Below are 22,467 nucleotides of genomic sequence, written 5' to 3'. Positions count from 1 at the left end.
TTACAGGAATCAGAAATGAAGTTTACACACATAGCCTCAGGTTCAGATTAGCTTTATCTGGGGTTCTGTCCCCAGAGTAGTCAAGGGTGATGGAAGCAGCAAGAGTCCCTTTGGAGGAGGGAGGAAAAGCTGGGTTCTGGGATGGAGCTCCCTATCCTATGTGCCAACGGGAAACCAAGCCCTTTCTGGCCCTCAGCTTGCTCATCTGTAAAACAGGAGTGACTGTACAGCTGGTAAGGCGTCCCAACGTGGGCCTGAAAATGATAGGAGGAGGAGCAAACAGAAGTATCCTGTAAAGACAAATGTTATCAAAAGTGTTCAAATGGTAACATGAGTGCTCAAGTGTCTCGCATGATGATGAAGGCTCATTTCCGGTGCTGGCTGTGAATCTCACTGTGCTTGTGTGAACTTCTAGGGGAGAGATTCCTGAACCAACCATGGGAATCTGAAATGAAATCTCCTCTGGACTTTGGGGTTAAAGACTTTCCATCTGGGAGCCTGCAAGCAGCTCCAAAGTCAACTTCAGTCCATCTCACTCTCCTACAGAAACTTTACAGCTGACACTGTGTTTAGGGCCGGAAAAGGATCTGTCTGTCCTAGGATGCTGCTCTGCTTGGAGGCCAGGCAACTCTGAACTTTCAACTTCTATTGCAGTAACTGCTTCACGTTAAGCTCTGATCAGTTTGTCTACACCATTTCTCTCTGAGAATCTCTGCAGATTCTGATCTTTCTGTTTTACTTTAAATACCTTTAAAGACTATTTCTAAATGTCAGTTAATTCAACTTATTTTTGAGTGTGTGAAACAAGAGTACTGTAAACAGTGAATAAATGGGAGATAGATGATGAAAAATAAATGAATAATAAAACTTGTACAGCACAAAAAAGGCACTTTAATGCATACGCACACGTGCGCGCACACACACATACACATTTAGGAAATCGGGAATTCCAGGAAAGAATGTAGACTGTGACAAGAAAACCTAACTGTGTTACGAATGTGTAAGACAACCTCATTGAAAAGGGTGGGAAGAAAAGGTGCTGACCTAAGTAATTTTGGAAATGAGTAGAGTCTTCAAGATTGAAGGCAAGAAGAATGACATAAGCACTGTACCCAGGCTGACAAAGTTGTTTTCCATGGGGCTACAGGTTAACAGTTCTGATACTGTTGTGCACTGGAGCGAAACAAATAACTGAATGGATGGCAGGAGATGGGAACAAGGTTTCTCACTGCTGGAGTGGAAACATAAATGAGCAAGATGAGGAAGCTAGAGTAATTCACGTGCTCAATGATCAAAGCTGGAAACATCAAGATGAACTGATATTTCCTTACTATAACTGCAGATGGTTACAGATGGAAATATTTACATGGGTGTATACACAAATGTGTGTGTGTATATATATATATATATATATATATATATATGCATGTATACATGAGTCAGCATACACATGCTTAGGTAATACATATTTTTTGATCACTTAGCTGACAACATCCAAAAGAAACAGTACCCCAGCGGAGAAGGAAATGGTAACCCACTCCAGTGTTCTTGCCTGGAGAATCCCAGGGACGGGGGACCCTGGTGGGCTGCCATCTATGGGGTCACACAGAGTCAGACATGACTGAAGTGACTCAGCAGCAGCAGCAGCAATGAGCACAGCTAGTACCCAAGCTAGATCTTGGTTTTTAATACCATTCTCCATTAAGAGAAACCAGGGCTTCTTGGAAAAATGCTCTAGGACTTGAGCAAGAAATATATAAAATGAGCTTGACGGAGAAGGTAAGAAAAGGCTCAAAATTTTTAAATGCTCACAATGATGTAGGGATGTCAAAGGAGTACAGGTGCTCGTTGAAAGAACTGAAAGAAGTCTCAATAGCCAAAGCTAAACAATTTACAGCAACAAAAGTATGTAGTGTTGGATTAAAACTCAAAGTAGAAAATGCACATTTATGAGTCTATACATATCTAAATAAATGATTAAATAAGTTAATAACTCAGGGAGGAGGGACAAATAACCTGTTTAAATGATTTCCAGACTATTTTGTAGATACTCTTGTCTTTAAGGAGGGGAAGCATAGTTTCAGGCTCTCTAGGTTTGGTCTGCACACTGTGACTTTGTTCCCAAGAATGTATGAAAATCAGGGGGGAGGGGATTAGTAATTTCACAGTAAAGAAATCTGACACACACTACCTTGGTCTTGTGATCAAGGTCAACCTCCACCCTCATAAATCACGTTGATGATAAATAGCTTTGATAGGACATGATGGAAATGGAGTTTTGCCACTGTAGTTCTCCTCTCAAAAACCCATAACTCTAGACTAGCCATGGGAAACCATCAAATTCCAATAAAGGGACATCCTACAAAATACTTGGCTCCTTAAAACTGTCAAGGTCTACAAAAGCAAGGAAAGTGACATGTGGTCACAGCCAAGAGGGACCGAAGGAGACACGACGATGAAATGTACTGTGATATCCAGGATGGGATTCCACTGCAGAAAGGACAACAGGTGAAAACTAGGATCTGAATAATCTGTAACTCTAATAATCATGCATAAATATCAGTTGGTGAGTTACAGTAAATATACTAAACTCACGCGTGATGTTAATAATAGGGAAAACAACATGGAGTACAAGGAAACTTTCTGTACTACATTTTCAATTTTTTGACAAATCTACGACTTCTAAAAATAAAATCGATTTTTTAAATGAATGAAAAACAGTTATAAATTTAGCTTTACAAATTATTGAGCAGTTGCTATGTTTACTATGTCCCAGACATTGTCATATTTGGAAAGCTCAAGATTTTGTTTGTTACTTCATTTAATTTCAAATCCATAGAGATGCTGTGTATATTAAAAAATGAGAATATATTTCAAGTGATTAGAACAGTGGCTCAAACCTAAGGGACCCTCAATGATTTTTTTGGAGGGTGATGATGATGATTAGGTTTTGCTTTTTACTTTTTAAAATTGAGATATATTGATGTACAATATTATGTAATTTATAGGTATACATCATAATGATTCACAATCTTTAAAGGCTGTACTCTATTTATAATTATTATAAAATATTGGCTATATTCCCTGTGTGGTACAATACATCCTTGGAGCTTTAATCCCTACCTCTCTCTTGCCCCTCCTTGCTTTCTCCTCCCACTAATAACCACTAGTTTGTTCTTTGTGTCTGTGTCATTTTGGGATTTCACATTTAAGTGAGATCACACAGTATTTGCCTTTCTGACTTATTTCACTTAGCCTAATACCCTCCGAGTCCATCAGTGTTGTTGCAAACAGCAAAATTTCATTTTTATGGTTAAACAGGATTCCATTACACACACACGTACAGACATACCACTTGCTAAGTGGGAGAAAATATCTGCTAATGATATGATCAGGGAGTTAATAATCAAAATATATACACAGCTCATACAACATGACATCAAAAAACAAACACCATGATTTAAAAATGGGCAGAACAAAAATATACATGCACCCTAATGTTCACTGATCACTATTTATAGTAGCCAGGCGATAGAAACAATCTAAATGTCCATCAGCAGAGGAATGGATAAAGAAGATGTGGTGCATACACACAGTGGAATATCACTCAACCATGAAAAGGAACAGAATTGCATAATCTACAGAGATATGCGTGGACCTAGAGACCATCATACAGAGTGAAGTGAGTCAGAAAAGCAAATGTATAATGTTGCTCCCATGTGAAATCTAGATAAATTACGCAGATAAACTTACTTGCAAAGCAGAAAGAGAGACACAAACACAGAGAATGGACATATGGATACCAGAGGGAGAAGGGAGGTGGAAGGAGCTGCCAGACTGGGGCTGACATGGATCCACTCTTATGTATAAAACAGATAACTAGTCAGAATCGACTGTATCGCACAGGAACTCTACTCAGTGCTTAGTGGTGGCCTCAATGGGAAGGAAATCCAAAAAAGAGAGGATATGTTTATAACTGATTCTCTTTGCTGTTCAATAGAAACTAATACAATATTGTAAAGCAACTATACTCCACTAAAAACTAATTTAAAAATCTTCCCACAAAGAAAATTATATATCTAGCTGGCTTCAAGGTAAATTCTACCAAAAAAATTTAAAAATGGGCAGATCTGAATAGACGTTTTTCCAATAAAAAGACATACAGATGGCCACCAGGCACTTGAAAAGATGCTGAACATTGTTAACCATCAGAGGAATGCAAATTAAAACCACAATGAAATATCACCTAATATCTTTCAGAATGGCTATCATCAAAAAGACCACAGATAAAATGTTGGTGAGGATGTGGAGAAAAGGGAACCCTTGTACAATGCTGGTGAGAATATAAATTGGGGCAGCCACTGTGAAAAACAGTATGGTGGTTGCTCAAAAGCCTAAAATCATGTGACCTACCATATGACCCAACAATTCTACTCCTGGGTATTTATCTGAAAAAAAAAATGCTAATTTTTATGAAAAGATACATATACCTCAGTGTTCACAGCAACATTATTTACAATTGCCAAAATACAGAAACAATCTAAATGTTCATCAACAGATGAATGGGTTTTGCTTTTTAAAACTCATAGATATAGCCTAAGGTGACTCCCCTGCTGTAGTCTGGGGCTGGTCAAGGAAGTTTTTGGATAAGGTTTGAGTCCTTAAGGATGAGTAACAATTTGCTGAGTGAAGAGGGCAGAGGCAGAAAATTGCAACTGACATAGATACACCGGGCTTCCCTGGTGGCTCAGCTGGTAAAGAATCTGCCTGCAATGTGGTAGACCTGGGTTCGATCCCTGGGTTGGGAAGAGTCCCTGGAGAAAGGAACGGCTACCCACTCCAGTATTCTGGCCTGGAGAATTCCATGGACTATCCATGGGGTCACAAAGAGTCAGACACGGCTGCGCAACTTTCACTGATACTATGGACAATATAGATAACTAATGAGAATCTACTGGACAGCACTGGAAACTCAACTCTGCTCCAAAGGAAAGGGAATCCAAAAGAGAGGGGATTTATGTAAACATATCATTGATCTACTTTGCTGTACAGCAGAAATTAACACAACAAAGCGACTTCCCTGGTGGTTCAGTGAACAAGACCCCAGGCTCCCGATTCAGGAGGCCTAGGTTTGATCCCTGGTCAGGGAACTAGATCCTACCTGCCTCAACTAAGACCTGGCACAGCCAATTAAATAAATATTTTAAAAAGAAGACGTTAGCAACATTGTAAAGCAGCTATACTCCAATAAGAAAAAAGTTAAAAAGATTATAAAAAAGAAGGCAGAGGCAGCATTCCTGTGGTGGAACCAGCATAGTCCAAAGCAGGGAAGTATTACCCCAAGTGTCCTATAAGTCAGGATGCAGCTTGATGTGATCTGCTTTTGCTGAAGAACGTTACAGAAGGCTGAAAGGAGGGAAAGGAAGGCTGGAGTGATCAGCAGTGGCCATGGCACAAAAGGCACTCGGCTAAGGAACCTTAGCTTTCTTCCAGAGAGCCGGTGAGACTTTTCAACCCTGCAGAGAAGGCAATCACGTTCCCATTTTGGATGGACTCACACCCCTGGCTGCGGTTAAGAGCAGGGTGAGAGTACAACCAGATGGGAAGCTGGAAGGCTGGGGAGCTTGAAGCTGTCTGAAAAGCACAACATTTTCTTGGGGCCACGTATAACCTTCTGACTTCCTAAACTAACCACGCTTTTGTGAAGCGCCTGTCTAAATATTCTCTTTTGACGTGTATTAGCTATAAAGGTAGACGCTGACTTTGGCACAGAAATACATTTGTGAGACAGATGGAAACGTTCCCTTCACGACTGCTTCTTGTTCCAGCCTTCCTTGCCAGGAGAAAAGAATCCGTGCTAGAAACGAGAAATTTGAAACTCCAAGAACTGCCATTTTGAAACTCTCCCTCTCTTCATACACAAAGCCATGGTATTTTACAGGTCCTGTGTTTTCCATTCATTTTGCCCTAAGTATTTATGATGGCTAACCCCAAACCAAACTTTAACAACAAGCTATTATTCTTGTTAACCATTCATGGTTAAATGGACAGAACCCAAATCTGAAATTTGGGCATCCCTGTTCTTATTCCAGCTTGGCTACTTACCAGCTGTGGGACTTTATATGGCCCTTCAATATTTTGGATCCCATGTTTCAAAATTTCTTCAATGGGAAATATGTCCCAGTTTCCACCAGCATCAGCCACATAAAGCCATCACCAATCCTGACTCCTTCATCTGAGGTTTCCAGAAGGATTAAACACAACCATGGATAGAAAAACAGCTTGCTTTTGTCATCAGCAGGGGCTTCCCTCATGGCTCATTGGTAAAGAATCTGCCTGCCAGTGCAGGAGACACAGGTTCCATCCCTGGTCCAGGAAGATGCCACATGGCATGGAGCAACTAAGTCTGTGCATCACAAATACAGAGCCTGTGCTCTAGAGCCTGAGTGCCCCAACTACTGAGCCCACATGCTGCAACTGCGGAAGCCTGTGCTCCATGACAAGAGAAGCCACCACAATGAGAAAATCACGCCCTGCAATGAAGAGTAGCCCCTGCTCGCCGCAACTACAGAAACGCCTGCAGAGCAACAAAGACCCAGCACAGCCACAAATAAATAAATACATTTTTAAAAAAGATAATAGCATATGAATAATCCTCAAATTGCAATGTTGAGACTTTGGTCAAATTCAGTGCCTGGCACCTACTAGTCACTGAGAGAATATTTGCTGAATGAAGACCAGGTCATTTATTACAGCCGTGTGCCCCCTGTGCTAGTTGGACGCATGCTCTATGACATGGAAATGAGGAATCAATCTGTCCTGGTACTGCTGGCTTTCTGGCATAGAGTAGCTTAATGAACTGTGAGTATAAGCACTGAAACAGCTTTGGTTGTGTTATTATTAGAGACTCCAGATATGTCCTAAAACACGTGTATGATCTCTTAGAGTGGGCTTGGTTCATTAATCATTGAATCCACTGAAAAACAAAGAGATCCTTTCATGCAGTATCTATCTATTACCATCATACTGATCATTTTCTTATTCCCCAGCTAGGTAGATCACTTTTGTCCTTTATGCTCAGGGCCAAACAGTAGTTTCCATCACAGACTCCATGTCTTGCTTTTGTTACCCTAAACTGCTAGGTTTTATGTCCTCCCTTCCTTCCATGTCTTGAGCTAGCTTTTCTCCCATCAGGGAAGCCAGATGCCTTTTTCACTAAGGACATTTTCTTAAAAAACAAACCAGACCAAAACAGACATAAATCCTTGATAAACAGGCCTCCAAACACGGCTAAGTAAAGGTGGTATACACAGAATATTTTCTTTTGCCTCTCTCCAGCTATGTGGACTACATGCAAATTCCTCTGTGGCAGACACTAGATTTCTGCGCCTTAGTATTTAGCATAGGGTCCAGTACAGAGCAGAAAATAAATACTTGTGGAGAAAATAATCTCTTTCTTAAGAAACCACCACAATGAGAAGCCCTTGCATCACAAGTAAGAGTAGCCCCTGCTGGCCCCAGCTAGAGGAAGCTGGTGCGCACCAATGAAGACTCAGCACAGTCAAAAAAAAATAAATCAAAGGCTGGATGTTGTTTCAAATATCTCAGGACTTGACTTGGACACAGGGATAATTCAGTACTTTGCTACTCGAAGTATAATCTATAGACCAGCAGCACTGACAATAGCTTGGAGCTTGTTAGCACTGCAGAATCCCCTGCCCTGATTTGAACCAATTAAATCACAACCTTCATTTTAATGAGATTGAGGCGATTCATTTGAGAACCACTGACCTTGTCCAATGGTTATGAACCTGAGCTGAAAACTGAATTGTCTAAAGAACTTAAAATATATATACATATAATTTTGCTATCAGGGTCCCATGGATAGAGATTCTGATATATTTGGTCTGGGAATGTTGCTTGGATATTAAGATTTTTAAAAGTTCCCTATGCCACTCAAGCGATAAGCCAAGGCTGAGAACCACTGATCTGGTCCAGTTTTTGCGTGTAAATATAGACAGTTCTCCACTGAGCTCACATGCCACAGCTACAGAAGCCCACACACCTAGAGCCCGTGCTCCACCACAACAGAAGCCATCGCAATGACAAGCCTGGGCACTACAGCAAGAGGGTAGCCCCTGCTCGCCGCAACTAGGGAAAGCCCACACATAGCAATGAAGACACCATAGCAATTTTTGACACCAGCACAGTCAAAAATAAATATTTAAAAATATATATTAGATTGTTCTCTAAAGCTGGATGGACACATCTAGATATTCAACAGCACTTTATAGAGAATAGTGACTGAGCAACCTTTAGTCTACTACTTCTTTCTAAATCTCTTCCCTCCTACAGTCTTCCTCAAATGATCAATCTGTTCCTGTATCGTAGAATATCCAAGATGCATAGGGGCCCCTAGTAGCCATTTGTCTTCTATGACTTACCACTCAGAGCTGATGAGTAGAAGGCAGACTCAAGCTGAAGGGATCAGATTCTATCTTCTAGGAGTCTGAAACGGGGACCAGGAGCAGGACTGATGGTCTTGGCTGCTGGCTGGTCCTCTCACAGGTGAAGCCGGGATCCTTGGGGCTACACAGTCTACCCTGGGAATTTGGAGCAGAGAAGGGCTGTAAGGAAACAGAACAATAAATCAAGTACGTGACGAGAAGTAGGAACAGTGAAGGGGAGAGAGTCAATTTTTAGGTTTACTTATGGCTTCCAGTTCTTGTTTCCAGACCCTTCCCTAGCTAAGCTCAGTTGCAATTCCATCCCATTATTTCATGAAACATTACTATTTATAATTTACCACAAGCATTTTTCCTTAAGTCAGCTCAAGTTGGGTTTAACCTTGGCAAGCACAAAATGTCCTAACTAATTCAGTCATCTTATTTCCCCGCTTAATTCTGATCAGCACTTTAGCACACATGTGACATCAGTGAAACCCATAGTTAAGAGCTGAGCTTCGAGGCCATCCAACTCAAAACAGGGATAAGGAATATCCATATGTGATGGCAATTCTCTTTTTCAATGAGGGCATTATTATTAAAAAAAAATCCATATGATTGAGGCTCTAGTTAGACCTTTCCAAAAATAGCTACTGTTTAATCCTCTCAGCATTATCGGCATGATACAGAAAACAGAACCTGGGTTTCAGAGCGCTTGACGGAGTTTCCTGCGGTTGTACATCTAGAAAGGGGGCATTGTTTGGACTCAGGTCAGTCTTTCAGACTTTAAACCCATGCTTGGGGACCAGCAGGGATGGGTGGCAGGGAAGTGTGTCGGGTGATAAAGCCGAGTGAGTGAGGGAGGTGAGGGGTGAACAGCCTGGTTTGTCATCAATCAGGGATCTGATAATGGAACAGATTAACCAGAGCACCTCAAATATCTCCCCCTTCTTCTCTTGAATGAGATAATGACTTAGGAATGTTTGGGGGTCACCCTCCCTGAAGACTGTATATGTTCTTCTACCTCATTACAGTGGATTATATGGCGTCTTACAGATCGTGGCCTCAATAACCCTTGTCTGAAACCATCTGCAGACAGCAACCATGAAACACACCTTTCTGATGTGTGCTTTCTAACTCATCCTAGGACATATTTGAAGAGCAGCCTGCACCAGAATACTCTTTGTCCCTTAAAACTACCAACTGCAGCTGTCCCCTGCCATTCTCATTCATGCCTACTTTTCATCTACCATTTGGGTAAAAACCAAAAGGCTGTGGGTTTGTCCACTGTTCCCATTGAATTAGACTTTCTAATTGACTGGAAGAGTAGACTTTCTAGTCTGGCAGTGGAAGCTAAAGGAATGTCCACTGGCCTTTCATTGGGGACTGGAGTCTCTGTGAAAGGAAGTGGCTATGATCACTCTACTCTCAGAATCTTGTGACTTCTACCCAGCAGATAGGTGCTTCTGGGAAGTTCAGGACACATCTGAGGGTTATTTTGATATTTATATTCCAACCTCGTGATAAGAAGTATAAGAAAGCAAATCTTGTCTTGATTGTATGAATGCTATTAGGAAGGTATATCCAGTTCAGTTGCTCAGTCATGTCCGACTCTGTGACCCCATGGACTGCAGCACACAAGGCTTCCCTGTCCAGCACCAGCTCCCAGAGTTTGCTCAAACTCATGTCCATTGAGTCATTGATGCCATCCAACCATCTCATCATCTGTCATCCCCTTCTCCTCCTGCCCTCAATCTTTCCCAGAATCAGGGTCTTTTCCAATGAGTTGGTTCTTTGTATCAGGTGGCCAAAGTATTGGAGTTTCAATTTCAATTTCAGCATCAATATTCCAATGAATATTCAGTACTCATTTCCTTCAAGATTGACTGGTTTGATCTCCTTGCAGTTCAAAGGACTCTCAAGAGTCTTCTCCAACACCACAGTTCAAAAGCATCAATTCTTCAGTGCTCAGATTTCCTTATAGTCCAACTCTGACATACATACGTGACTACTGGAAAAACCATAGCTTGGACTAGACGGACCTTTGTCAGTGAAGTAATGTCTCTGCTTTTTAATATGCTGTCTAGGTTGGTCATAACTTTTCTTCCAAGGAGCAAGCGTCTTTTAATTTCATGGCTGCAATCACCATCTGCAGTGATTTTGGAGCCCAGAAAAATAAAGTCTGTCACTGATCCCATTGTTTCCCCCTCTATTTGCCATGAAGTGATGGGACTGGATGCCATGATCTTAGCTTTCTGAATGTTGAGTTTTAAGCTAACTTTTTCACTCTTATCCTTCACTTTAATCAAGAGGCTCTTTAGTTCTTCACCTTCTATCATAAGGGTGAAGCACAAGCTAGAATCAAGATTGCCGGGAGAAATACCAGTAACCCCAGATACGCAGATGACAGCAACCTTCTGGTAGGAATCTATACTGCTCCTGCTGCTAAGTCGCTTCAGTCGTGTCCGACTCTGTGTGACCCCATAGACGGCAGCCCACTAGGCTCCCCCATCTCTGGGATTCTCCAGGCAAGAACACTGGAGTGGGTTGCCATTTCCTTCTCCAATGCATGAAAGTGAAAAGTGAAAGTGAAGTCCCATTAGGGCTGAGATTGTTCTTGAGCACCTACTTTACATCAAGTGCTGTGTCAGGTGCTAACAAGTACTGTTTTTCCCCTCTGAAGGGCCATCCCCTCCTGTCCATTCTCACTCAGTTTGCAAAACACCTCCACCCCATCCTTTTGAAGCTTTTCCTGATCACTTTGGTCCACCCAACTTACTCTGGGTGCCATCTTGGATCTGTATACATTACCCTAGGGATGCACCTGTCATTCTGGAGGGACTGCAAATGCATCTCTTTTCCTAGAAGTTCACTCTCCTGGACCAAACCTCCTTGAGCACAGAGAGCATGCTTCAGCCAGTTCTGGATCTTCAGCCTCTTGCTCTGTGCTCAACAAGCAGTCCATGGTCATTTGATCATGCACCTCAGTATGTCAGCTTTGTTGGTTTGCTTTTACATCTTCATTTTGAAGGTGAAGACAACGAACTCCACAGAGCAAACCCCCTTTGCCCTTAGGTTACATCAGACCTAGGCTTAGAAACAAATGTACCTGTCCCATGAATGTGCATATTTTAATTTTCAAACTACCAATATATAAAAGGCATGCACACTTCTAGCAACCTCCCTTGTAGGAATTTATTCTATGAATACAGTCACAAAATGTTTGTCAGAACATGTACAAGGATGCCCCTCACTGCACTGGTTATATTCAGTTCAGTTCAGTTGCTCAGTCGTGTCCGACTCTTTGTGACCCCATGAATCGCAGCACACCAGGTTTCCCTGTCTATCACCAACTCCCGGAGTTCACTCAGACTCACATCCATCAAGTCAGTGATGCCATCCAGCCATCTCATCCTCTGTCGTCCCCTTCTCCTCCTGCCCCCAATCCCTCCCAGCATCAGTCTTTCCAAAGAGTCAACCCTTCGCATGAGGTGGCCAAAGTACTGGAGTTTCAGCTTTAGCATCATTACTTCCAAAGAAATCCCGGGGCTGATCTCCTTCAGAATGCACTGGTTGGATCTCCTTGCAGTCCAAGGGACTCTCAAGAGTCTTCTCCAACACCACAGTTCAAAAGCATCAATTCTTCAGTGCTCAGCCTTCTTCAAAGTCCAACTCTCACATCCATACATGACCACAGGAAAAACCATAGCCTTGACTAGACGGACCTTTGTTGGCAAAGTAATGTCTCTGCTTTTCATGCTTTTCAATATGCTATCTAGGTTGGTCATAACTTTCCTTCCAAGGAGTAAGCATCTTTTAATTTCATGGCTGCAGTCACCATCTGCAGTGATTTTGGAGCCCCCCAAAAAATAAAGTCTGACACTGTTTCCACTGTTTCCCCATCTATTTCCCATGAAGTGATGGGACCGGATGCCATGACCTTCGTTTTCTGAATGTTGAGCTTTAAGCCAACTTTTTCACTCTCCTCTTTCACTTTCATCAAGAGGCTTTTTAGTTCCTCTTCACTTTCTGCCATAAGGGTGGTGTCATCTGCATATCTGAAGTTATTGATATTTCTCCTGGCATTCTTGATTCCAGCTTGTGTTTCTTCCAGTCCAGTGTTTCTCATGATGTACTCTGCATATAAGTTAAATAAGCAGGGTGACAATATACAGCCTTGACGTACTCCTTTTCCTGTTTGGAACCAGTATGTTGTTCCATGTCCAGTTCTAACTGTTGCTTTCTGACCTGCATACAAATTTCTCAAGAGGCAGATCAGGTGTTCTGGTATTCCCATCTCTTTAAGAACTTTCCACAGTTTATTGTGATCCACACAGTCAAAGGCTTTGGCATAGTCAATAAAGCAGAAATAGATGTTTTTCTGGAACTTTCTTGCTTTTTCCATGATCCAGCAGATGTTGGCAATTTGATCTCTGGTTCCTCTGCCTTTTCAGCTTGAACATCAGGAAGCTCATGGTTCACATATTGCTGAAGTCTGGCTTGGAGAATTTTAAGCTTAGCTTTAGTAGCATGTGAGATGAGTGCAATTGTGCAGTAGTTTGAGCATTTTTTGGCATTGCCTTTCTTTGGGATTGGAATGAAAACTGACCTTTTCCAGTCCTGTGGCCACTGCTGAGTTTTCCAAATTTGCTGGCATATTGAGTGCAGCACTTTCACAGCATCATCTTTCAGATTTTGAAATAGCTCAACTGGAATTCCATCACCTCCACTAGCTTTGTTTGTAGTGATGTTTTCTAAGGCCCACTTGACTTCACATTCCAGGATGTCTGGCTCTAGGTCAGTGATCACACCATTGTGATTATCTGGGTTGTGAAGATCTTTTTTGTACAGTTCTTCTGTGTATTCTTGCCATCTCTTCTTAATATCTTCTGCTTCTGTTAGGTCCATACCATTTCTGTCCTTTATTGAGCCCATCTTTGCATAAAATGTTCCTTTGGTATCTCTGATTTTCTTGAAGAGATCTCTAGTCTTTCCCATTGTGTTGTTTGCCTCTATATCTTTGCATTGATTGCTGAAGAAGGCTTTCTTATCTCTTCTTGCTATTCTTTGGAACTCTGCATTCAGATGCTTATATCTTCCCTTTTCTCCTTTGCTTTTTGCTTCTCTTCTTTTCACAGCTATTTGTAAGGCCTCCCCAGACAGCCATTTTGCTTCTTTGCATTTCTTTTCCATGGGAATGGTCTTGATCCCTGTCTCCTGTACAATGTCACGAACCTCATTCCATAGTTCATCAGGCACTCTATCTATCAGATCTAGGCCCTTAAATCTATTTCTCACTTCCACTGTATAATCATAAGGGATTTGATTTAGGTCATACCTGAATGGTCTAGTGGTTTTCCCTACTTTCTTCAATTTAACTCTGAATTTGGCAATAAGGAGTTCATGATCTGAGCTACAGTCAGTTCCTGGCCTTGTTTTTGCTAACACTAAACCAGTGTGGTCACTTATAGAAGGCCAGCATATGCCCTAGAATGACATCTAAACTCTGATTTTATGGAAAGCATAATTCAAAAGGACTAAATATATTTACAGGCAAATGTATAAAAATCACTACTGTAAACAAAGCATAATACTGAAGAATATGTAGAAGTATCCCTTCCCAAGGAGAAGGGAATGGCTACCTACTCCAGTACTCTTTCCTGGGAAATTCCATGGACAGAGCAGCCTGGTGGGCTATAGTCCACTGGGTGGCAGAGAGTCAGACATGACTGAGCAACTAACACGATACACTGGGGTTTCCCAAGTGGCTCAGTGGGTAAAGAATCCGCCTGCAAAGCAGGAGACTCAGGAGATGTGGGTTCCATCCCCGGATCATGACGATCCCCTGGGAGGAGGGCATGGCAAGCCACTCCAGTGTTCTTGCTTGGAAAATCCCATGGACAGAGGAGCCTGGTGGGCTACAGTGCTAGTGTGGCAGTGACTGAAGTGACTGAGCGCGCACATGCATCATAGCAGCTATTGCCTTGTTCTTAATATGCAGAACATGCAAATATTTTAATTCACTTAATTCTCATAACTATCATGAGCCCCATTTTACAGAAGAGGAAGATGAAGCAAAGAGAGGTTATCCTGTTCAAAATCAGAGCTGGAAAGTGGGAGAGCCGGGATTTAGTGCCATCTGAGAAACTGTTCTTGCCTGGAGAATCCCAGGGATGGGGGAGCCTGGTGGGCTGCCATCTATGGGATCGCACAGAGTCCGACACGACTGAAGTGACTTAGCAGTAGCAGATAAACTGTTAAATGTGCAAATTCCCCACCCCAGTGGCTGAATCAGAATCTCTGAGAATGGGTCCCAGCAACCTGTGATGGAACAAGCTTTCCAGACATCAGGTCAGAGAGGCCCTGCTCTAAGCCAGTTTGCTTCCCCAGGCACACTATTTCTAAAGGAAACACAAAACTCTATTAGCTGTTGAGAGACTGTGCTTAGAAGAGGGGGTGGGGAAGATGGTCACTTTAACTTTGTTACTTATTGAACTCCTCAGATTGTCTAGACCTACCTATATTGCATTACTTCCATTTTGATTGGTTTTAAAGGTCAAATGAACTCACTGGGTAGGCGGATTATGAGCCATTTTTATGTCTACTTCTCTTTATTGAGACAATAAGAAAACAAAGTTAACCAATATATGCTTTAAAATTTTTTTTTTTTTTTTTTACAAAGTCCCCCTTGGAAACATCCCAGGGAAGATGCCAGGAGAACTCTCCCACCGGAGATCCGAACCTTGCATCTGCCTAAGGGAAAGCATCTCCTGGCAAAACAAATGATTCTTTCACCACCTGAGGAGCTGCCCTCCACCCCTTAAATTGGTCGCATCCATCACCGTCAGCCCAGACGTGGTTGCTGTTCAATCCTGAGCCCCTGTGTGATAATTGGCATAATTTCCCCGAGATAATGTGGAGGTTAATGAGCTACAGGAAGCTTCAGGCCATCCACTGTCATTTTCAGCTCAGGCAACTGGGGTTTGATGAGAGTGGGGGGAAATCTACCAAAAACAAGAATGAAGAGGTCACAGGAGAATGTGGGTGCAGAGTGGAGACCAGAGTGGGAGAGAGGGGTCCTCCCAGCCCATCAGTGATGACACTGCTCTGGATGGAAGCCCCCTCCTCCTCTCAGCTTTGTGGGAGAGTCTCCATCCAGGAGGCAGTGCGGTGCACCCCAGCACATTCCAACCCTGTACGAGGCTTAGTATTTTTTGTTGTTGTTTGCTCATTAAGTCATATCTGACTCTTTGCGACTCCATGGACTGTAGCCTGCCAGGCTCGTCTGTCCATAGGATTTTCCAGGCAAGAACACTGGAGTGGGTTGCCATTTCCTTCTCCAGGGGCTCTTCCCAACCCAGGAATTGAACCCGTGTCTCCCATGCTGGCAGGTGGATTCTTTACCATTGAGCCATCAGGGAAGCCCTAGTATTTTTTAGGACTGTTCAAAAAATTAAAAAATAAAAATGAAATATCCAGAAGATGATCTACCTTCTTAGAATTTCTGAAGCACATGAGAATGTTTAAGGCTCTGTGAAATTCAGCAGTAAGGAAGTAGGTTTAGTGTTGATTAATCTAGAGTAGTAATCTAGCTTAGAGTCATCCAGGCTAAATTCACTATGGAAACATATTTTAAAATTTTTAAGTTCAGCTTCGGGTTGCTTCTAAGAGAGTCAGAGAGTTGTATTGTATTCACTGCAGTATAACCTGGGAAATTCTAATACAAACAACAGTAAGGTCTCTAGACTAGACTGTTAAAACCATGAATGCATTCATTTATTTAACAATCGACAGGCTGTGTGTGCCCTGCAGGTAGGTATTGGGGCTGGGAACCCAGAGTTGAAAGCAACTCTCTATCTACCCTGAAAGCCTTCACAGTCTAGAAGGAGAAGGGGATATAAGCAAACAGGAAGGATGCCAGAGAAAAGGCTGTGGGAGAGGCAAGTGCCTCCAGCTATGAGAGCACAGGGCGGAGCTCCTGCCACAAGAACTAAGGACAGGCACTGGCAGCTCAGTAAGGGGTGGGGGAGTCCCCAGGGAACAGGAGCTAAGCACGGCTTTCCCCTCAGATGACCAGGCTCTGTCATCTATCAGCTCTGTACTTTAAGGCACTGTATTTATCCTTCTGAACTCAGGTTTCTTTAACTGAAAATGGATCAGTAAGAATACGGAGCTTATAGGTCTGGCCCAAGGACTGAACACACATCACTCAATTAAATATGGTGCTGTGGGGTAGAGGAGAAGCTTTCGAGTGCAAAGGTGGATTCCTCAGGTCAAGTACTGAGGAGGCACAGGTGGCTGACATGGCTGTGCAGGGGGGCGAGGGACCACTAACGAGTGTCTGATGAGTGCCCGGACAACGGGGAGGGGAGAGAGAAGAGGGCATACGGCAGGTTCCTTTGCCCCTTTCTACTTTTGGGGGGAATGTGTATGAATATAGGGCTTCCACGGAGTATATGAATATAATTAACTTTCCATCAAACCAGGGTAAAGTAGGTTGAATAAAGTGCAAAGTGAAAGTTCTCAGTCACATGGTCATTAATTTGACTCTTTGCAACCCTATGGACTGTAGCCCACCAGGCTCCTCTGTCCATGGGATTCTCCAGGCAAGAATACTGGCATGGGTAGCAATCCCCTTCTCCAGGGGGTCTTCCTGACCCAGGGACTGAACCCAGGTCATCTGCATTGCATGTAGATTGTTAGGTTGAACAGTGTCTCCTAAAAAGATATGTCCCAGGAGTGCAAAGTGGGCCTTCGGAAGCATCACTATAGACAAAGCTAGTGGAAGTGATGGAATTCCAGCTGGGCTATTTCAAATCCTAAAAGATAATGCTGTGAAAGTGCTTCACTTAATATGCCAGCAAATTTGGAAAACTCAGCAGTGGCCACAGGACTGGAAGAGGCCTGTTTTCATTCCAATGCCAAAGAAAGGCAATGCCAAAGAATGCTCAAACTACTGCACAATTGCACTCTTCTCACGCACTTGCAAAGTAATGCTTGAAATTCTCCAAACTAGACTTCAAAACGGTATGAACTGAGAACTTCCAGATGTTCAAGCTGGATTTAGAAAAGGCAGAAGAACCAGAGATCAAATCGCCAACATCCACTGGGTCATAGAGAATTCCAGAAAAGCATCTACTTCTGTCTCATTGACTCTGCTAAAGCCTTTGACTGTGCAGAACACAACAAAGAGTGGAAAATTCTGAAAGAGATGGGAATACCAGACCACCTTACCTGCCTCCTGAGAAACCTGTATGCAGGTCAGGAAGCAACAGTTAGAACTGGACATGGAACAATGGACTGGTTCCATATTAGGAAAGGAGTATATCAAAGCTGTATATTGTCACCCTGCTTATTTAAGTTATATGCAGAGTACATCATGCAAAATGCCAGGCTGGATGAAGCACAAGCTGGAATTAAGATTGCAGGGAGAACTATCAATAACCTCAGATATGCAGATGACACCACCCTTATGGCAGAAAATGAAGAGGAACTAAAGAGCCTTTTGATGAAAATTAAAGAGGGGAGTGAAAATGTTGGTTTAAAACACAACATTTAAAAAACTAAGATCATGGCATCTGGTCCCATCACTTCATGGCAAATAAATGGGAAAACAATGAAAACAGTGACAGTTTCTTTTCTTGGGCTCCAAAATCACTGCAGATGGTGACTGCAGCCATGAAATGAAGACACTTGCTTCTTGGAAGAAAAGCTATGACCAACCTAGACAGCATACTAAAAAGCAGAGACAGTACTTCACTGACAAAGGTCCATCTAGTCAAAGCTATGGTTTTTCCAGTAGTCATGTATGGATGTGAGAGTTGGACTACAAAGAAAGCTGAGGGCTGAAGAATTGATGCTTTTCAACTGTGGTGTTGGAGAAGACTCTTGAGAGTCCCTTGGACTGCAAGGAGATCCAACCAGTCCATCCTAAAGGAGATCAGTCCTGAATATTCATTGGAATATTGGATCTGAACCTCCAATACTTTGGCCACCTGATGCAAAGAACTGACTCATTAGCAAAGACCCTGATGCTGGGAAAGAGTGAAGGCAGGAGGAGAAGGGGACGATAGAGGATGAGATGGTTGGATGCCATCACTGACTCAATGGACATGAGTTTGGGCAAGCCCCAGTAGTTGGTGATGGACACGGGGCCTGACATGCCACAGTCCATGGGGTTGCAAAGAGTCAGACAGGACTGAGTGACTGAACTGAACTGAGTTTGAACCCCAGTACCTGTGAAGGTAAGAGTATTCAGAAATAGGGCCTTTGCAGTTGTAGTAACTAATTAAGATGAAGTCATTAAGTTAGGCCCCAAATCCAATGTCTGGTACCCTTATAGGAAGAGGAGAAAAATAGACACCTTGGGAAGGAGGCTGTATGAAGATAAGAGGCAGAGATCAGAGAGGCAGGCAGCTGTGAGCCAAGAACACTCAAGACTCTCTGCCACCAGCAGAAGCCACCAGAGAATCAAGGAACTGACTTCTTCTCAGGCCTTCTAGAGGGGACCAGCCCTACCAACACCTTGATTTTGGACTCCTGGCTTCTTCAACTGTACTCAACTCCATTTCTGTTGTTTTAAATCACTCGGTTTGTAGTGCTTTGTTCAGCAGCCCTAGGAAAGAACTTTCTAGGGTTTCTCAACTTCGACACTGTTGACATTTGGGTGGAACACACTCTCTGCTGGGAGGTGGGGGCCGCTGCTCTGTGCAGGTTATCTGACAGCACCCCAGCCTCTCTCCACTGAATGCCAGTAGCACCACCATGGCATGACGAGTGAGAATGTCTCAAAATATTGCCAATATATCCTGGGAAGGGGGAGCTCGAGGGGCAAATCTCCCCTGGGTGAGAACCATGGCTTGCTTGCTCACTCATTTATCTATTCGTCCATTCATTCATTCATGCATTCACTTATATTTGATTATTTTCTATAATATTTACATAGAAATGAGTATGGACCAGGTTATCTCTTTAGGCTCTGGGAATGCAATGGAAACAACAGTCTTTATGTTCATGAAGCTTACAGTGGAGTACAGAGTCTAAGCAAATAATCCACAAACCCTTACAAAGTGGGATAAATACCCCAAATCAAGTGACCATGGTTCTAGACAAAGGAGCCTGACTTAGATGGTGGGCCCAGGGGGTTTGATGGAGGTCTGAGAAATGAAAGGTTGCCTAGGCACAGATGACAGGGGCAGATGAGATTCCCACGTAGAGCTAAGGCCCTGGGGTAGAAGGAGCATGGGGAAGGGCAGGAAGATGGTGGCTGAGGGAAGGTGAGGGCAGGGCCCAGGATCTGGTCGGTATCCCAGAATCAGATCTGGTTACAGGGCAGAAGGAAAGAAATGCCCAAGCAAAAGACAGAAAAGGCCCCCTGGGAACTACGTCATTGATCTCCAAGGTAATTCTGAGACAACTGGCCGTTGATTTCCACCCACCCCCCACCCCCTGCAACAAAGTGGGGCCCTTTCTGCCATACGGCTGCAATCCCCCACGTCTATATGGGACACAGGTAGACGCAGTTTCTGGGAAGGGCTGTCTGGCTTTTTATGGTTTAAAGAAGAGATGTGCAGCGACCATCAAGTCAGGTAATAAAAAATGCTCAGAAATCTATATTTATGCCCTGTAGCTCTCTGGCAAAAATAGCATATTGTCCTACAAGATGGATGCAGCCCACTCCTTCCAGGGAGTACCATGTTCCCTAGAAGGCCCTTCGGAGATGGATGTGCTGCCTGGTGGCCCGGAGCTGAGCTCTGGGGAGGAGCCCTGCTCAGCAGGCACTGGATCTGAAACAGCGTGCACCCCCATTCCTACCACCCCCATCTCCACTGCCCTCATTCTGCACTGTTGTACGGACACAAGTCTGACCACAAGGCTCCTGGGCAGAGGACCTTGGCATGAAACACTGGTGCCCGTCCTCTGGGTCTGCAGCTCATGAGGAAGGACCCCCCCACTCCTTGGATTCTTAGCTTTCTTTTCTGTAAAATGGTGTGAACAATCTCTGCCCTGGATTTGCCAAACCTCTGCTCTAGGTCAGAGAAGAGTCCCGTGTATGAACTACTCCAGAAATCATGACATGCTTCACAATACAGGCGGCCACGGACCCTGGTGTATGTGTGGACATGGCATCCAGAGTCCATATAGATTCAGGGGTAAAGCTTAATCTCCTCAGCTACCAGCTTTGAGACTCAACTCATCTATAAAAAGGGAATAATCATGCTGTCATAAGAATGTGTCCAAAGGAGTACATATTTAAATATGGAGGCCTCCTAGCACATTCTTGACTCAATGCCTAGCTGCAATTACTAATGTAACTGTGGACTTTGGGAAGTTGTAAAGGATGGGAAGGGCTTCCCAAGTGGCCCCGTGGTAAAGAATCTGCCTGCCAATGCAGGAGATGTGGGTTCAGTCCTTGAGTTGGGAAGATCCCCTAGAGGAGGAAATGGCAACTTGCTCTAGTACTCTTGCCTGAAGAATCCCACGGACAAAGAAACCTGGTGGACTACAGTCCATGGGGTCGCAAGGAGTCGGACACAACTAAGCAACTGAGCACACACATAGAGGATGGAAAGGAATATAGATTAACCTCCTGGAGGCTGCGGAACTGGTGTCCAGGGCCCTGTACACTGAGGGCCTCTGATGGTCACCTGGGCAGGCTCCCAGCTTGAAGCCCCTGCAGCCTCTTCCATCCCCAGCACACACAGCAGCATCCCCCACCCGTCCATGGGCCTTCCCCATGACGCCTCTCATACCTGCTCCATCCTCTCCTCCTTCCCTTACTGTCTCTCACGAAGGCTGTGCCATGGAGCGGGCCTCCTCCCCTCCATTCAGGGGACTTGGTCACAGCTGTCCCCCTGGGCAGAATCTCCCCATCCCTGCCAGCGGAGGCCAGCTCCTGCATTTCTCTGCTCCCTGAGGATGCTGTCTGCCCTTTCTTACAATTTCTTACACGTCCTTCTTAACCCTTCCATCCGTGTGGTACAGCCTCCCCAGAACCTTCTCCATTTACCTGTCCACCTGCCTAGACTGTGAGCTGGTGGGGGCTGGGTCTGAGCGGGTTCTCACCACATCCCTCTCAGGGTCTCTCCTCCTTTCTCCCTTCCTCTAAGATCATCTCATCATCTCGGCACCCTTACCTGCCAAGAGCTGTGCTGGGGATAGATTCAGAAGTAAGCCTGGCTGTCAGCCCTGCCCTCACGGAGCTCACATCCCCTTATGTATGGGTGGTGAGGAGTGGCGGTGGTGGGGAGTTACTACAGGAAACGATGAGATATTATCAGGTCACTACAGGCTCCATGCTGAAAAATAAAGCAGGATAATCCTGTAGGGACTTCCGTTGGTGGTCTAGTGGCTAAGACTCTGAGTTCCCAATACAGGGGGCCCGGATTCGATCCCTGGTCGGGGAACTAGATCTCCCATGCTGCAACTAAGACCCAGTGCAGCCTAATAATCAAATCTTTAAAAAAAGAAAAAGAAAAAAAAGAATAAGCCTGCAGAGAGTATCATGAGACGCTACTTCAGAAAAGGGAAACCAGGGCCCACCCAGTGTGTTGGGGACCTGGCAGGGCGTCCTGGATGGGCTGTCCAATCTCTTTTCAAATCCCAGACTCTGCCCCTGGCCCAGGAAGTCAATTCAAGGCAACCTGTGCCTCTTCAGCAAGAGTGTTCGTTTCCTGTGTGTTAGTCGCTCAGTTGTGTCTAAATGTTTGAGACCCCATGGACTGTAGCCTGCCAGGCTTCTCTGTCCAGGGAATTCTCCAGGCAGGAATACTGGAGTGGCTTGCAATTTCCTTGTCAGGGGATCTTCCTGACCCAGGGATCAACCCTAGGTCTTCCGCATTGCAGGCAGATTCTTTACCTGCTGAGCCACCAGGGAAGCCCTTTGTTTCCTAGCCTGCTGTAATAATTACCACCATCTTCATGGCTCAAAACAAGACAAGGTAACAAAGGTCTGACACGCCCTGATCCTGGAGCTATTATTATCCTGGAGCTGGACCTGGGCCAGCCCAGCAGTTCAGTCGCT

The 22,467-nt window shown here is 44.0% G+C and overlaps 1 long non-coding RNA gene across 17 annotated transcripts in view; it reads right to left on the bottom strand.

Annotated features, from left to right (window-relative positions):
- The window catches only part of LOC147353365 (uncharacterized), a 148,127-nt gene that overhangs the window by 116,135 nt on the left and 9,525 nt on the right, over nucleotides 1–22,467 (bottom strand). For 15 of the 17 annotated variants that reach the window (XR_015145099.1, XR_015145098.1, XR_015145103.1 and 12 more), the window contains one exon: nucleotides 8,445–8,627. This is a non-coding gene — a long non-coding RNA (uncharacterized LOC147353365). The remainder of the gene's footprint in view (nucleotides 1–8,444; nucleotides 8,628–22,467) is intronic. The other 2 variants (XR_015145109.1, XR_015145107.1) reach the window with 1 other exon arrangement.

This window comes from Bos grunniens, chromosome 18, assembly GCF_055505025.1.
Source record: "Bos grunniens cultivar Pamir isolate PY7600 chromosome 18, Bosgru_T2T1.0, whole genome shotgun sequence".
NCBI classification, from domain to species: domain Eukaryota; kingdom Metazoa; phylum Chordata; class Mammalia; order Artiodactyla; family Bovidae; genus Bos; species Bos grunniens.
The sequence above is the reverse complement of the archived record's forward strand: the minus strand, read 5'-3'. Positions and strand labels throughout refer to the sequence as shown.